The 18,024-nt window shown below is 49.1% G+C and overlaps 1 long non-coding RNA gene across 7 annotated transcripts in view; it reads left to right on the top strand.

The window, feature by feature from the left end:
• LOC115937803 (uncharacterized) overlaps positions 1-18,024 on the top strand; it is a 193,781-nt gene that overhangs the window by 136,281 nt on the left and 39,476 nt on the right. For 4 of the 7 annotated variants that reach the window (XR_014139795.1, XR_014139794.1, XR_014139793.1 and 1 more), the window contains one exon: positions 10,956-11,077. This is a non-coding gene — a long non-coding RNA (uncharacterized LOC115937803). The other 3 variants (XR_014139796.1, XR_014139790.1, XR_014139791.1) reach the window with 2 other exon arrangements.

Here is an 18,024-nt window from a genome sequence, read left to right as displayed (position 1 = left end):
CATCCATCCATTCATCCAACAGATTTTTGTTGAGCACCTATTGTATATTAGATGCTATTCTAGGTGCTGGGATACAGCTGATTATTAGGTGTCTGCTCTCATGGAACTTATATTGTAGTAAGAGAAACGGACTCTATCCATCTATCTGAATTAATAATAAACCATCAGGTGGTGATAGGTGCTATGCAGAAAACTAAAATCGACAACGAGGGGAAGGTGATCAGAGAAGGCCTCTCTGAGGAGGTGACCTAAGCTAGGACATGAATGACAACAAGGGAACCCACTGTGCAAAGAACAGGAGGAAGTGAGTCCAGAAAGAAGGAAGGGCTGGTGCAAAGGCCCTGAGGTGAGAACAAGATTAGGTGCTTGATAAACAGAACAAAGGCCTGAGTATGGAGTGTAGCGAGAGAGGGGAGAGTGGTCGGAGGCAGGGCAAAGAGGCATGGGGTGGGAGAGGGGGGCCAGGTAAAACCTTTTCTTTTTTTTTAAGTGCAATGGGGAGAGACCAAAGGGGGGTTCAAGAAAAGGAATGGCATGTCCTTGTTTGACTCTGAAGCTATACCACTGGCCATGTGCGGCGAATGCATTGTAGGGAGGCAACTGCCATTGTCCAGGCAAGAGGTGATGGTGGCGGGGAGGCTGGACCTCGGACTCCATGAGATCCATCTCTGAGGGGGTTTCTGTTTCTTGCAACCAGATATGTGCTGATGATGACCCAGGGATCCTGATGCCACACCTCTGTTTCCCCACTGTGCTCCGAGGTCCTTGGTGAAATTAGCAAAACCTTCCTTTCGTACATCTTACTTCTTTTATTCCTTGTCTGAACCCTCTTTTCTCCCTTCTGTGTGTCCAGCACCCTCATAATAATATCTCTCTTCTCGGGGCCCACCTTGGCCTGACGTCTGACAAAACCCTTCACAATCCCTAGTTTTCCCCTTCTTCCTTCAAAACTTACCCGTCCTGCATCCATTCTTTTGAGAGGCTAGGCTGATAAATGTAATCTTTCTGGTATTTCTTCCAGATAACGCTGGACTTTTATGGTGATTTTTGTTGCCTTCAGACCGAGCAGGTATTTGCCGAACATTTCTATTCGCTGAGCTCTGTGCTGGGTCCTTTTGTGTGTTTCAATCCCCTTTGATCCTTACAAACATCTAGGAAAGTAGACTCCCCTTACTCCCACTTTACAGAGGACGGAGAGGCTCAGAACATCTGCTCCCTTTTCTTGAAACGAATTATGGGAATATCAGGATAGGTCCATGAGAACAAATTGATCTTATTTTGATGCCCCTCAAGGCTGACTGGAGAATGACATATAAATGCTTATGAAAAGTACCCTCTGGAACTTATCTGGTTTCCCTGAAAAACTAGTAGGCATTTTCAAATGCAGCCAGACTCATGTCCCCCGAGGCTTTTTCTCTCTTTGCTTCCCGTGCTAGAAAGGGCTGGTGTGAGGTTCCTGGCTTTGCTGTCTGAGTGAGCAAAAATGTTCCATGTAGCTGCAGCTTTAGAAGCATCAGCTCGGGCAGGGGCTGTGCAGCTGACCTACCCTGCAGCGATCACTCCTCATCTTTTCTCCAAGCCTCCTCTTCCATGTGGTCGGGGCCATGAGAGGGGCTGTGGGTGAATGGGTGGCCTGAATTTCTTCCTGCTCCATTTCTTTGCAGTGTCCTGGGTGTGGTGATGATGGTGCAAGGCTTAGTGAACTCTAGGCATCTGGCCCAGGGGAAGAAAACCTTTGATCCAGGAAATAAATGGCTGGCAAAAATGATGCCCGCTTTCATTCATTCATTCATTCATTCATTCATTCATTCATTCATCCACTGTTTATTTGGTATTTATCCTGTGCCAGACCCTGTGTTAAGGACATAAGAGAGAGATGTGGTCCCCTGTCCCCAGGAACTGATATTTGGATGTAGCCAGCAACTCTGACACTCCTCTTCTGGGATGATGGTCTAGTCTAGGTCCTTCTAACCTTGTTCATGGACAGCAGCATCTGGAAGGCATGGGGCACCTTAGAGAATTCCATTCACTACTGACATGAACCATTTGTGGTAACTAAACCTGCAATTTAGGGTGGTCAGATGGCTCCCTCCCCTCATGCTGGGGATCACGGTGGAAGGAGACATGCTGTTACAGTGCCTGAATTATGTGCACTGGGGCCAGAGAAGAGGAGCGTCCAACCGCGTCCGGAGGAGTCAGGAAAGGCTCTTGAGAGTGCAGACAGGTGCCCTGTGCTGGGCCCAAGCAAGCCCTTAAGTGTTTGTTTGGCACAAATGCAGTGCTTGAGGGTGTGGGGTCTGACCTAGGACAGGTGTAGACTGAGTCCCTGCTTGGTTATGTGGTGATGTATGAGTCTGAACAAATATCTGATCTGTCTGAGCCTCAGTCTTCTCATCTGGGACATGAAGATCAATCCTAGGATTTACTCTCCAGAGATGCTGTAAGTATATGGCAATATTCTACATGTAAGGATGTTAGCTGAGGTCTTGGGAAAATGCTATTATCATCCTTCATAAATTCTGGGGGGACTACCAGGGATCAGAAAAGAGGAACCTCAGTCTGGACTGGTGTAATCATAGAGGTCTCCCTGAAGGAGGTGAATTTCGAATCTCGAAGCTTGGCAAGAGAAGGGAGGGTGTCACTTTTGTGTCCTTCTGTATCCCTAGCATCTGGCATGTAAGTCCGACCTCGTCTTACGTTTGGTGAGTGAATAAATGAATGACCAGCCAGGACTTTGAAGGAGGATAGAGTGTGCATGTATCCAAAAATGGGATCAAATTATATATACAATCTTGTAGTCTTTTTTTTTTGTTTGTTAAGTATCGAGATTACATCTTTTCAGGGTCCCGTCAAAACTGTCCCAGTGTGGGACTGCTTCATGGCCGCTGGTATGGACTATACCACAGTTTATTCAAATGACCCTCCCATTGCTGGACATTTGGGTTGTTTCCAATCTGTCATTATTATAAGCAATGCTGTGATACTTATCTCTGTGTATATGTCTAATTATGTCCTTAGATTAGATTCCTGAAGAGAGTCTAATGGGTCAGATGGTAAGTGTGTATAATTGTTACGGTTTGGACATGTAGCACTGGATCACCCCCCAGGAAGGCTGTGACAGTTTACTCCCCCCTGCCAGCTAACCTGACCGCTGCTCTGTGGCCCTGTACTCCGGTCCCTCTCCATCTCTGCGCCACTCTGTGTTGCCTCGCCTGCTTAGCCCAGGGGGATTCGTGGGGAGAGCTAGCCTCTCCTTTTTCAAGCCTGCTGGATATCTGTCGTGTCACATTAGGACTCCGTAAGTGCGATGTTGAGAAATCTCCTTGGAGAAAAGATGTTCCCCCGATGTTGGAGCGAGGACTGGAGTAGGGAGGGAGAAACGCTCGGGGGGCTGAGAGGTTGGGCACCTGGCGCGCCCCCTGCCACCCACCACCCACCCACTTCCCAGGTCTCCTGTAGAGATAACTTGTTCCTCCTCTCTCCGCCCCCACGCGTCACAGAAATATGTGTCTTCCCTCCAGTACGCTTTTCACGGCTCTCTCATAGCGGTTACCACTCTGTTTTGTCATTTGGAGGTCTCTTTTCTATCTCTCCCTTTGGCCTGTAGCATGGAGGGGTGGAGTCTTACTCATGTCACAATATCCCCAGCATCTGGCAGAGGGTAATAATAATCATAATAGGAACAACACCACCTCATGTGTTGAGCGTTTACTATGTGCCAGCACTTTGTGGACTATACCAAGCCCTTTACGTATCTTTGAATGGTCCTATAAACTAATGAGGTAGGTATTACTCTTATAGACGAGGATCCTAAGGCTCAGAGAGGTGAAGTGACTTGCCCAAGGTCACAAAGCCAGTGAGTAGACGAGGTGAGATTCCAAGCTAACTCCCTTTCAACCATTCTGCTAGGAGCTTGGCGAGTAGCTAAGCCACTAAATGAGGAGTCAGCTCTCCCTTTGCCCCCTCCCCAACACGAGCTAATGACTAGGACTTGCTGACTGATGCCTGGCAGAGTTGAGGAATCTGGCTTGTTCATTTCAGGGAAAAGCCAGAGGGTCTTTCTGGAAGAGTGCTTTGAAAGACCCAATAGGAAATAGCTCTGACCTCCCTTCCTCCAGTCACGTGCCTGCCATCCCTTTATTATAGATTCATTCCTTTTCCATCACAGCTTAAAGCTACTTTTGGAAATGTCAGCCCCCTCCATCCTTAATGCCTTGATGGGTGTCCCGTCTGCGGAGCTTTTTTCTCAAGCAGCTATTCCTCACTCTACTCTTTTTTCCCACTTGCCCAAATTCAACCAGCTCAAATCTTACTCCTCAGGTGGGTGTCCTGGCTTCTCCCAGCTTGCTCAGCCCTTTTCCTGTGGCTAGCAATTCTGGCATTGATCATCTGAGATGATGACCTGGTCCAGGTCTTCCTAAAATTGTTCATTTTGAAGACATGGGGCTCCTTGCAGGATCCCACGAACCAATGACATATGCCATTTATAACTAACCATGCGATTTCAAGTGGTCAGATTCCCCGTGTCTGAGACTGAAGATAAAAGAAACAGGCATCAAATGTTCTAAGAATAATTCACTTACTCAACATGGACCAGACATCAAGTTTGTTCTGGGCCCCAAGAACTCAGAGATGCACGAGACTGAGCTGTGTTCTTGGAATATTCGGTGCGATGGGAGAGCCAGTCATGTGGGCTGGACCCTGGGAGAGGGTTAGCTGGATTGTAGGAGCTCAGATGAGGGACACACATATGGTCACTCTTCAGTTACTGCTAGTTATTTATTCTTTATAGACCAAAAGCAGATTCTGAAGGGGACCTGGGACAGGGAAGATCCCGCATTCTTCCTTCATTTTCTTGGCATAAGACTTTGCTTCTGGATTTACTGGAATAACTGAAGCGGCCCTCTGAGAGATGCAGTTACTACAGGGAGGGGAGTTAGGTGAACCCAACACACCCAGAGGGCTGACTTCAGGGCAGATAATGCCATTGAGGTGCTGAAATAGAAAAGCAAACTTATTTTTGCCCTACATTCTACATACTTAAGTACATTTGTATACAAGAAAACGTTAGGTCGCTACTGGAAGGGGGAATACAATATTTTTCTGATGCACTTTAAAATAAATATGCAGCACTCAGACCTTAAAAAAATATGTATCCACAGACCACCTCACATCATCTTTCGTATTTCAGCCCCACATGTATCACCCTGTGGAAAATGCATCTCATCAATAACAATCATCATCACAACAGTGAAAGTAATAAAGATGATTCGCATAGGGCTTCCTATATCCCAGGCACCATTCTAAGTGCTTTTACATATATTTGCTCATGTGATCCTAATGACAGCCATGTGAAGCAGTACAGTTATTATCCCCCACTTTACAGATGGGGACACTGAGGCACAGAGAGGTTTAGCAACTTGGAACCTAGGCAGCCTTACCCTAAAACCTGGCCTTTTGACCATTTCGTCACTCTGCCTCTGCCAATGCCCTTTCCCCAGCACCTCCGGTCGTTTGGGGCTAGATGCTTAACTAGACTCTGCAAGGAGGAAAAGGACCCTTGTTTATATCAGTTAGCTCAATGAAACGTCCTGGCCACACAGGTAGGTAGGTGGGGAAGGTATTGTAGTTCCATTTTAGAGTTGAGGAGACTGAGGCACAGAGCGTGCAGATGACATGCCCAAGGTCACACAGCTGGTGAATGGGAGAGCCAAGAATCAAGCCCAGAGCACCGGAAGGCAAGCCCAGGCTTATTTGCTTTGGCAGCGCCTTGCCTGGTAACACCAAACTGACTGATTAATAAATAATACTTGTTGACTTGTCATAAAAACTTGTCCCGCCAAGTCCTGCAGCATCTTATCTGTAATTACCCTATTTTCTCCTAAGGGGGCTAATGGGCCTCCCCAGGACTTGCCTCTTTCTCAGTGGGAAGGGATCTTTTTTTTTTTTTTAAGATTTTATTTATTTATTTGAGAGACAGAGGGAGCTTGAGTGGGGAGGGGGCGGTGGGAAAGAGGGAGAGGGAGAAGCAGACTCCCCGCTGAGCAGGGAGCCGGATGCAGGACTCAATCCCAGGACCCCAAGATCATGACCTGAGCTGAAGGCAGATGCTTAACCAACTGAGCCACCCAGGCGCCCCTTGGTGGGAAGCGATCTGTCAGGGAACTTAAGCTGGTCTCAGGGACCCAGCAATTCTCTCTTTTTTTCTTACTCTTCCTGACTCTCTGCTCCATTTACTTGTTTTGTCTCTGACTGATCCCCCGTGATGAGTTGTGCTCCTGAAACGCTGCCCTGTGACATTTCTTCCCTTTTGTGTTCCTGATGATAGCATTTCCCCGGAGGCTCTCGAAGAGAAGGAGGGAGTGGAGGAGGCAGCGCGAGCCCCGGCAGTACCATCCGGCCGCAGAGCCTGGTGGTCCAGCTAAAGCTTTGAGCTCGAGTCCTTTCTGTTGTAGGGCTTCCGTCTGTGTGCACACGTGCACATGCACACACACACACACACACACAAACACTGTATGGTTTAGAACAACTGTAAAATGATGGAAGTACCGGTTCCTCTGGCCCAGAGGGAGCTCAGTCGAGATTGCTAAGGCTGATTTGGGGGCTTCCCATTGTGGGTTCCCTGGCAGACGCACCCTATTGGTTTCCTTTGGCTGCTATAACACGGAACAACAAAGTGAGTGGCTTAACACAACACGGATTTATTATCTTATAGCTCTGGAGGTCCTAAAATCAACGTGTTGGCAGGGCTATGCTCCTTTTGGAGGCTCTAGGGGAAGATCTGTTTCCTTGGCTTTTCCAGCTTGGAGAGGCCACCCTCGTTCCTTGGCTTGTGGCCCCTTCCTCCATCATCAGGGCCAGCACTGTAGCATCTTCATCTCTCTGTCTCTCAATCCTATACTCCGACATCACCACCCCTGCTCACCCTCCTCCTCCCTTTTCCCTTTGTGAGGATTCTTGTGATTACCTTGCGCCCACCCATTGCGCCAACCCAGGATAATCTCTCCATCTCAAGATCCTTAACTTCATCATATCTGTAAAGTCCCATTTGCCATATAAGGCAATATATTGACCACTTCTGAGGATTAGGATGTGGACCTCTTTGGGGGCCATTATTCTGCCCCATTTGAAATAGGAACATTCTTTCTGTGCTACCTCTGTACCCATCTCCGTGGGAGACAGTACATCACACTGGGGCCTGAAACTATTGAGATTCACACCCTGAGCTTCCCCCTCTTTGTAGCTGTGTTAGCTTGGGCAAGTCACCTGACCTCTCTGGGCGTAATTTCCTCATCTTTAAGATGGGTAAAATTTCACTGTGCTAAGTCATGAATAGCATTGAAGTAATACAGCATGTCACTGGGTGAATAATAAACACCAAAAATAAATGGGAGAGACAGATATAATTAGGGATGCCATATAGCATGATAGTTACAAACTCAGAGGGTCTCAGTTCAAATCCCAGTTCCACTACTTATGAATGAAATGGCCTCGGGCTAGTTGCTTTAGGCATTTGAGTCTCAGTGTTCTCATTTGTAAAATGGAAATAAAACTATTACCATTTGAACACATAGGATTGTTGTGAGGGTGAAATAATAATAACGTGCAAAATGAGTCACCCAGAACATAATGGGTGGCTTCTGTGGTTGTAGTTATAACCATCACCAGCATTGCCCATCCTCCCTGGGGGTAACCAAGAGACTTAGTGGGCTGCCTCTGGCCTCAGCAGAGCAAGGACAGAACGGGGCAGCTTGCTGAATCCAGGGCCCTGAGAAATCCCACAGCACTGCTCCATCCTTGAGAGGATCAGAGCCTGGCTGGGCTGAGCCTTGAGGTGTCTGGTTTCGAGGTATCTCCCTGCTGCAGAGCTGTTGGAGCTTACAGGAGCAGCCTGTTCTTTGAACTAAGAGCTCTCCAGGAGCTCCCAGGACAGAACCAGGGTTTAGAGATGGTGACCAGGACAGTGCAGAGGGTGGGGCAAAATCCCCAGAGAAGGAGGGGCTGGTTCCTAGATGGCATGGTCATCAGGGAAGGTGCAGAGCTTTGGTTTCAACCATATTATCATTTTTAAATTTTGCTGCAAAGCCCTGTTTCAATGAAGGCTTGGGCAGATGCCCAGTATGCAAAACACTTAAAAGCACAGCTGTTCTGGTTGAAACCAGGATGTGTGTGGGGGGCAACTCAGGCCTCCTTTTCACTTTACCAGGGTCCTCTAGGGGGCCCAAATTGAGGCAGAAAACTAACAGGGTGGCAAAAACACAGGCCTTGGAGTCAGACAGACCCGGGATTGCATCTCTGCCTCTGCCACTATCTAGCTGTGAGCTTTGGGGTTTCATTTCACATGCTCGTGCCTCAGTCTTCTCATCTGAAAATGGGACCATAAATAGCACCCACCTCATGCACTTGTGCAAACTGGAGATAGTAAGTGTCAAGCGCCTAACATAGCGCACAGTAGGTGTCTAGGCATTTAGCAGGTGGTAGCTATTTTGATTTCCTAAGGGAGATCTGAATTAGAGACAGACCCTTTTAGAACATGTGCCTAAGCCTAGAAGCTGTGCTGTGGGGTAGATGTTCTTTGGGACTAGGAGCCAAAAGACCTGGGAAATATTGGGTCCTGATTCTACTACCAGCATCCTGTGTGACTTTAATCCCTATCTCCCTGAATCACTCTTTAGATGTTTATTGCCAACTATGTGCCAGGCACTGTCCTAGGGGCTGGAACATAGGCCCTGGCACCTGAAAGGCCCACGTTCCGGACTCAACTCTGCCACTTCCTAGCTCTTTGGCTATGAGCAACTCACTGCCACTCTCTGGTCCTCACTTTCTCCATGTGTAAAGTGAGAGGATTGAACTTGTGTCATAGGGTCTTCCCAGGAATGATCCAATGAGGTCCTGCCAAAAAAACCTGTAGAGCATATTTGAACTTTACTCTCAGAGAGAGACATTCTGAAGCATGGGCTTCGGAATCATACAACCCTGGGTTTGAATTCTGTGTCTGCCACTTACTGCAAGGGACTTAATTTCTTGAGGCTCAGTTTCCTCATCTGTAAAATGGAAGTAATAATAGTCTCGTCAAAGGGTCATGGCGAGGATTGAAGGAGCTGATACATGTAAAGTTTGCAGGAGAATGGCTGGGGCATAGTCAGTTCCCAATAAATGACAGGTGCCATGGCCACTGCCACCACCATAACCATCGCCATCATCACCATCATTGTGATCACAATGACCATGAACATCTATAAAGTGAAGCTCTAAATAATCTCTAAGACCCTGCCATTTTAAGTCCTACTTTTCCAGGGGAGAATTAAGTGACAAATGTAGTAGCTCGCCCTGGGCCATGTGAGTGGGACACTTTGGAGGAGGGTCCCCGGTAGAGAGAGTTCTCCTTCACTTTTCAGGTCTAATCAGATCTTGGTCTACTTGAACATTTCCTTTCCTTTTCCCATAGTAAGCAAGAATAGGAGCCTTGAGATCTGGAACACTGGAAGCTATGGGAATTAACGTCTCTTTGTATATTTCTCCTTTTCATGGTTTTATTTTCTTGTTCATACAGTGATTTCACTTCAGATCTTTTGGGGATGGGTCTTTGGCTGAAGCTTAATTGTCTGATTTAGACGTCCTGTAATCTCCCAACTTCATCCCTCTCACACCACATGCTGAAAGGTGAGGCTTGGTACATACCATCCTGGGTTGGCTATCAATTCCTTTCTCCCTCTGTCAAAGTATTTGAATTGTAGGAGGTTATGGTATCCTAGCAGCCCACAACTTTGGTGTTCTTTATTGTTGCTTTTTATGTTTAGGAAAATTGGATAGTCATATCCTCATTTTACAGTTGGGGCTTGGAGACATTAAATGACTTTTTGAAGGTTGTATGGGGGCCAGAACTGGTTCCCAGAAATCTGTCAAATGCTTATTCAACTAAGCCCCTTAGAAATTTACATTCATTAAGCCTTTCATGCTCTGAATTCTGAGGCACTCAAGATACAGGTCAGAAATCTGAAGCAATGTGGGTGAGGCCAAGTCAGCTGGGCTTAGTTTTGGGCGTAAAAACCACTTGGAGGCTCCCACACTGGGGTCAGACTCTTCCCAGCAGAGAGGAACAGTGAAGGTCTGGGGGTGTGTGTGGGAAAGGGGCTGTGAACTTACAGCTCCTGGCTCTGAGAGTGAGCGACAATATTAGAACAAGTGTGTGGTAGGTAGGCTGTCACTGACTTCACTGTGTGATGTCGAGAAGTCCCGTCCCCACCCCCCCTCGCTTCACTACTCCCCCTTCTCTGCTCAAACCATCCAATAACTTAACTTCGCTGCCTGAAGATTCGCTTCCCGCCCATCCCTCGCCGCCCGCCGCATCTTAGCGCTGTCCGCGGTGCTGATCGCCAATCTCCTGATTGCTGTTTCCACCAGCGGGGATCTCTGGTGCGCCCAACCTCTCCTCCTGGCCTCCCACCTCTCTTTCTCCAGGCACCTCACACATAAATCACGGGTGGGAGGCCGGCTTGGTTCCCCCTGCGCCGGGAAGCTGCTGTCCCCTCCCTTGCTCACACGGGGTTTTGCAGCAGTGGTGGCCGCTGCCACTGATTCGGGCACTGGGGAAGCAGTTGATTCGTCTACTGCCAGCAACCTGGAGTTGCCTACGCGGACGCGGACAGACGACAGAGAGAAAGAGAAAGAGAGAGAGAGGAAGAGGGGGTGGGGGGAGAGGACTCGGAGCGAAAACCTTCTTCATCCATGTGGAGGGCGGTCTGAGGGAGCCACTGTCTTTGCCTTGTCCACAGACTGGTCTGAGTTTTCTCTTCTTCTGGCAGTGGTATTTCTTTTCGTCTTGGTCCTGCATGATTTAGGGGTAGTTGCTGTGTGTGTGTGTTTGTGCGTGCGCGCTGGTGCCTGTGTGCATGCCGGCGCTTTGATTTTATTTTGGGAAGAGTAGGGGAATCAGACGAACAATTTTCTTTCAGGCACCTCCACTGAGCTTTCAAACCAAGTCATTGGGAGTTAGTGTCTTCCCACCCTGGCAGGGAAGGGAGGAGTTGGCAAGAATTTGGCTCACCCATTCCCTCTGCAATCCTCTGGTGTGGAGGTAAGTGCTATTCTTCTAAATTGTGTAAATGGGCTAGGGGTATTGAGATCCCAGTTGGGATGAGGTGTGTACATGAGCTGGTGGGATAGAGGGTAGGTGGGTGGGGGAGGGATGTCGAGGAATGACCACATTTATTTGCCCACATTCCGCAGTGTTTGATCGCCTAAGCGGCACCCCAAAGCTAAATGAGATTTCGGCTCAGTGCCCAGGGAGGGGGTAAAATATGCTCCTGTTTTAGGCAATGCGATCAAATTTGTGGCTTCTGCCCAATTTACCCTCTCCCTTACAGCAGAAGCTGTTGAAAGTAGCCAGCAGTTCTCGGAGTGGATTAACCCTTCATGGGCTGGCCAGCCTGCATGGAGGGTCTCTGGATGTTCTGCTCTGTGGGTGGGCACCTTGGCCCCGGATGAGAGAGGGTCAGCTGAGGCTGAAAGGTTAACCCTTGCTGAGGGTTACCTAGGCACACCAGGTGAGGCTTGCATAGGACAAGGCTCAGACTGTGCTATCTTCCAGGTATAGCTGAGTGATTCAAGTGTAGTGATTTTTGCAAGCTTGGCTGTTCTAAGCTTCTTGAGATGGGAGATCTGGGAGCCATGAAAGGACCACATTTTGCTTGGAATGAGTGGTCAGGCAGCCCAGAGGGGAGCAGCCAGCAGCCTGCTGAGCAGACGATGTTTTATTTTCACAGGTGGTGCAACCTGTAAGTGATTGTATGGGGGGTGCATCCTGACACCAGCCTGGGGGACTCCATCCTGAGCCTGTCTCAGAGTAGACAAAGAAGGGAACAGAGTTTGTTCGGATTCTGGGGAAGGACCCCAGTTTCCGGCTTTGGATCTGTTCCAGGGCAGACCAAACCCCGTTCTGGTTTCTTTATCTGAGATCCTGATGGGATAAGCTTGCACCAACCTGTTAGTGAGTGGGAAGTCGAGGTTTCTTGTCACTGAATCCAAAAACTCACATTTAATTTTAAAACGCCTTTGCTGCTAATCTATGACCCATCAAAAGGAGATTTCTCTTTGCTTTCTGCTTTGATTACATCTACCTTTCTGGAAATGAATGTCCTTATTTTTAGCATCTTCACAATTATCTCAGGGGCCACTTCAGTCTTCTGCACCCCCAAGGATTTCTCTGTAGGCTCTTGTTCTTAGAGGTGGGAGGAATAAAACATCAGCCCCAGAGACTGGCAAGCCTGAAATGTAAGCAGGGCCCACTCAATCATTTTCTCGGGTCCCGGAGCCAAGTGGGGATGCCGAAATCCCGGGGCATGTGCCTGCTCAGGGAGAGCATGTGAAGCAGAGGGAGTGGGCTGCTTGGTGGTTAGTGTCAAAGACGGGGTCCTCAAAATCCCACGCTTTTCTCACTGGGTGACCTTGAGGACTCTCAAACTAAGTTGCCTTAGTTTCCTCCCTGGGAAGCCTCAAGTAGGAATGACTGACATGCAGAAATTTGGTTCAGATAAGAAGCCACGAGATCTGGCCGTGGGTGAAATTTAAAATACTGAACTTTGGCATTCACTGGTCAAACTGGATGTCTGGGGCCCTGGAGTGGGGGCTCTTAGAAGTTCTCTATTGTGCTGTTAACCCTTTAATTGCTGGATTGTGGTGGGGGGTACTAGGAGAGTATCTGGGAGCCCCAGGGGCCTCAGTGCAACATCACCATCTGGTACAGGAGTATTTCAGTGTTTTAACAACTGGTTCAGCCATGCAGAGCATGTATGCTAGCCCAGCTGAGGTTGCTGGGGCTGGGTTGTTAACATGTGGGTGCTTTGAAAACATCTCCTTGCTGCTTCTCAGCCTTACTTCCTTGGGGGTGGCTAAGATCCAAAAGGCTGCCCTCCCTCCTCCCCCATCACATTTGAAATGGTGCATTGTGGTGCACCAGGGAGAGGGAAACAGAAGCTTCTGGAAGGAAGCTTGGGCTTGGACCAGGGGACCTGGATTCCGGCCCCAGCTCTGCCTCCCCTTTCTGGGCCTCAGTTTCCCTGTATGTGCAATGAGGCACATGGTCTAGGTGACTCCGGGTCCCCTTCCAGCTCAGGTTCTGTGACTGTGTGATAGGAGTGTGTGTGCAGGCAGGCTTCTAGGAACGATGTGTACTGTGTTTGGGAATTTATCATGAGTGCTGAGGAGGCCTGTTTGGGGTGAGTCAGGACTGGGGGTCTCTTGTGAGAACTTTGCTAGGTTCCTAGAATCCTGTGCTCAACTGGAGAGGGGTCTGCTTTATTCGTGGCCTCAGATACATAGATATACAGATATAGTAGTATTTGAAGGCTCTATAGAGACTTATCCCAGGGGTGGCAGCAAGGACCCCTTTGAGAACCTCCACTCTGAAAAGATGCGTATCCGCACAAACACACAATACCCAGGGACTCGTGGACCCTCCCTAATGCTCATCTGAGCACCTCAAGCAACCTCTGATCTAGTCTGATCCCTTCAGGGGGGCCCAGAGAGGGAAAGCAACTTATCTAAGACCACACAGTAAATTACGGCCGAGCGACATACACATCTGCCGTCATGAAGATAAGGCATCATCTCTTTCCTCCTGGCTTAGGCAGCCCCCACTCACCCCACCCAGCTGGTACAGAGGGAGGACATTCTGCAGTGTCTCTCTAGCCAGTGCTGGTGATTGGGAAGCATAGCTGTGGAGACAAATGTGGGCATTTCCTTTCTCACTGGTGGGAGAGATGCAGCCCCCGGAGGCTCTGCAATTCTAAAAGCTGGCCTGGGAAGACTCTCGCCAGCTGGCTCTCCCTCTCCCCCTTTCCTCCTATAGCTCGTATACATTCAGGACACCTGTCCAAGGCTATGCGTTCTTGTCGGGGTAGCTGCGTTGGGCGTTTATTTGTAGGATGTGGTGTCTACTCTTTATTTACCGCCCCCCCCCCCGTGGGTCATAGAGAGTTTGTGACTTTCTACTAAAAACCACCATGACATTCAGTCCCATCTCCTGTTCTTTATCCCCTTTGAGTGGGGAGCTGGCCGTAAAGGTAGATGAATCAGGAGTTGATGTGAAGACCATGAGAAGCAAACAGTGTGGTAGATTTCTGTTAAGGGCTGAGGCTGTAACCTGGGATAGAAAGATATCTGGGACCTAGTAGTGGTAGGCTGGAGCCAACGAACTTAAATTATTCAGCTGCCACCCAGGATGGAGCTCCCCTTGTGCTGGGACTGTGAAGGAGGTACCACAGAAATAGGCCCCTCTCCTTCCTGTTCCCCACCCCCGTCTGCCTTCTTAACCAGCCGTCTGAGGGGCTACAGTGTGGGACTGTGGGAGAAACCAAACCTGGGTTCAATTGTGACTCCAGCGCTTCCTTGCTGTGTGACTTCAGGCAAGACCCTTAACCTCTCTGAGCCTCAATTTCCTCAGTTGAGTATATTAAGGTAGTTTGGCATGGAAATAGATCTCTTGGGTTTAGATCCTTCCGGTTGGGTCACTTCACTTCTCTGAGGCTCAATTTTCCCTTTGTAAAGTTGAAGATACTAAAGGAATTAGGAAAACTTTGAGTTAATGCTTGCAAAGTACTTAGTACTGAGCCTGGGGGGAGTAAGTAAGCAACATACGTTAGCCATCGGGATGATGTTGGTGATGGTAACAGTGAAGTCACCCTGGACTGAAACAAGATTGTGGGGAGGTAGAGGGAGGTGAATCCTGTGGGCCAGCTGTGCAGCTTTGGGGCCCGGGAGAGAGAAGACAGGGCTTGGAGACAGGAGACTTCTGGTCCAACTTTTTCCCTCTGTGGTGTTTGTGCAGTTGCTGGTGGTCCCTGGAACCTCAGTTTTTTCATCTGTGAAATGGGCATCATGGCCTCCTTTCCTTGAAGCCCATGAAGCCCTGAGGAAGCAGGCCCTTGTGAGTGTGGTGGTCAGGCCCTGGAGGACAGGGTCTGGGAGGAGAAGCCCTACCAACTCCTCTGTCTTTTGTTCCTCCACATCCTTGGGAGGTTTTTGCTGAATCATTCCAACTCGCCAGCTCAGAGCCCGTGAGTTTTTCCTAGGAGACCCGAGCTTTCCCTGCCATGGTGTGCTACTGCCTAGGGCTTCGGAGGTGCCACAGGCAAGCTCCTGAAGGGCCAAGGCTGTGCATCTCAGTTTGTAAAGTCAAGGTTAGCACACGGCACTTGTTCAGCGGTGACCTGCATGCACACAGGAATAAATGAGTGGAACCTCAGTTGGTTGACTAGTGGACAGGTCAATTTGAGGAGGTGCCTTGGACCTATGGTCCAGCCCGAGGTCTGCATATAGTAGGCACTTAGTGTTGGTTGGTTCTGATGAGTCATTGGTGCAGAGTTTAGAAGGACTTGGCTTTCATCTCGGGTCTGTTACAGGTAAGGCTGGGCCTCTTCTCCTCCTGCCAGAGCATCTTTGACACTCCTGTACCATGCATTTATTGAGTACTTATGGTACACCTGACACCATGGCGGGTATTGGGAATAAAATGGTGACAAAGATACCATCTCTTTTGGGACTTAGATTAAGTAAGTGGCTGCCTACAATGTGTAAGCTTCGGGGGGTGGTACAGAGAGAGGGCTTCCTTAGTCACCCTTTTTGCGGGGTGTTGTCACTTAGCTCAATGACATCTGAAAGTCCATTATTAAAGCTTTGTTTTTTTGTCGTAAGGCCTTGCTCTTGGACAAAGAGCAGATGCTTCGGATGGGATAACACATCTGGCCTTATTAGTCATTTACGCTTTACTGAGGAGGAGTTGGAAAATCCCTTCCAAAAAGTGAGGGGAGAGCTGTTTTGGAGTGGGGAGCGGAGTCTGCGCACACTGAGCTTGCAGGTAAAAGAAGGGACAAAAGGCAGGAAAGGCACGTGTTGCTGGACTCACCTTCTGCCAGGGGTAGAAAGCTCTCGATGTCTAAGAGAATCCAGGACAGATTCTCGGGAAATGCCTTAGACCCCCTCCCTCAGATACTCTGAGTGCAGGGCCTTGAGACCTGTATTTTTACATACCTCCACTGCTATTGATAAAGGAGTGTTTTTGAAATGCAGAACACTTCTACAGGTGTTAGTTATAACAGTTCTAGGTGTGTTGCAAGCCTCAGACTTTCTCCCAAGGTTCTCTCCCCCACTGCTCACCCGTTTCCCAAGGGGCTGAGCTGGGTAAGATTCAGGCTTGTTGCCTCCCCAGCGCCCATCATTTACTTTCTGCCCCTGAATCCCTGTTTCCCACAGGAGCGCAAGCTTGATCTAGCGGTGTTGACCCCATTCCCTGCAACTTCTGAGCACCCCATGGGGGTGGGGAGCGGGTGCTTCTTTCTCAGGCAAGACCTAGGGACTTAGGTTATCAGACGGCTCAGGGGCGAGGCAGCGGGGATCAGCCAGCTCTCTAGCCTGGCCAGGCCTTCGGGGTTTGAGAGAATACAGCCGGTTCTTAGCCCAACTTGCTTTCCATTTGTGCCAGGGAAATGTGAGCTGCGGCTGCACCAAGGTACCGGGCCGCCGAGTGCAATGGCACCGTGGTTTCCTCAAAGTCATTGTCTTGCCGTCATTAGTTTTAATGACATAACGCATGCTTAAATCTCATTGTAATGGAGTCGTGTCAGACTCTGGCTTAGTAATCCAGTTAGTGAGCAAGATAACATGCCTCAGGAAGCTGGGGTTTTTGCCCACCCTTCTGCAACTAATCAACAAGAGGAAAACCGTCGGACAGCATCATGATGATGTGTGGTTTGTGAAGGGTTTATTTGGAGAGCCAAGGGGGAAAGTCTCCTCATCTCTCAATATGATCTGAGTGAGTTCATTCAGTTGCCTTTTTCTTTCTTTTTTTCTTCCTTTCTTTCCTTTTTTTTTTTCCTCTTTAATGCACCTACACAATGACAAGCAGCGACTTGTGAATGGAGACAGCTCTCAGTAGAGAACAGATTATGTAAGCGGGTTCCGGTGCCAGCCGTTGATGGCAGGGCGGCGTTCCGGGGCTGCTGAGAGGAGAAATGATTTCTCGAAGTTTATCGGGAGGCCTTCCACACGAGATGCTGCCAAAATAGCATCTGTGTGGTCCATTCTGGCCCTCAGCCTGCCGCTTGTCCCTGTCCCCGTCTACCTGTCAGCATTTTCCTTTGTCACTGTAGCGCCGCTGTGTCCCCAAGTCTCTCTCTCTGGGTCTCTCTCTCCTTTTGACCACCCCTGTCCCCTTGCCTATCTCTCCCACCCTTCTAAAGTCCCCTGTCCCATCTTTCCTGTGTCCCTGCCTGTCTCTATCCCTCCTTTCTTCTCCCCACTCTCTTGCCCTGCCCCATCTCATCTTTCTCTCATCTGTGCAGATATACTGAGTGGCTTGTGAAGGGAAAGCATTTGAGAGCCCCTGAGACCCCGAGTAGGGTGACCAGCTGTCCCAGTTTGCCTGGAACAGAGAGGACTCTTGGCATGCCAGCCTCTCCGTGGTTCAAACTGGAAAAGGCTCGGGCAAACCAGGATGAGTCGGTCATCTTATCTCTATGTCAAATGCTTGGAATATTGAAGAGCTCTCCAAAGACCAGAGACGTGGCTTTCTGGGGGAGTTACCTGCTCTCCTACTCGGGGAGGGATGCAATGGTCTCTGGAGCCCTCCCCAGCCTTCGCGTTCTCTGCATGACTCTAGTCAGACCCTCTGCCTGGGTCTGCAGAGGCCAGTGGTCAGTCAGGGGCACGGGGCTGGCTCCCTCCTCCCTCCCTGCCCCTTCCCCCTGATAAGACTGACCACCCAACTAGTCATTGGCTCATTTGTCACAAGAGGGGCTCAGTGAGAGATTGTAGATGGTTCTATGCCAGACGTTCTCACACTTGAGCCTTTGTCAGCATCCCCTGAAGGTTGGTTAAGGCAGGGTTTCTGATTCTAGTGGGACTAGGATGGGGCCCAGGAATTTGTGTGTCTAACACATTATTCCCAATGATGTAGTTACTGCTGCTCCAGGAAGCCCACTTTGAGAACCGCTGCTTTTGACCAGTTCATTCCCGAATGTGCCGGGC

Source organism: Leptonychotes weddellii, chromosome 13 (genome assembly GCF_054177405.1).
Source record: "Leptonychotes weddellii isolate Sample4059 chromosome 13, ASM5417740v2, whole genome shotgun sequence".
In the NCBI taxonomy this organism is placed as follows: domain Eukaryota; kingdom Metazoa; phylum Chordata; class Mammalia; order Carnivora; family Phocidae; genus Leptonychotes; species Leptonychotes weddellii.
Note: the sequence above shows the minus strand (reverse complement) of the source record. Positions and strands in the feature narration are given on the sequence as shown.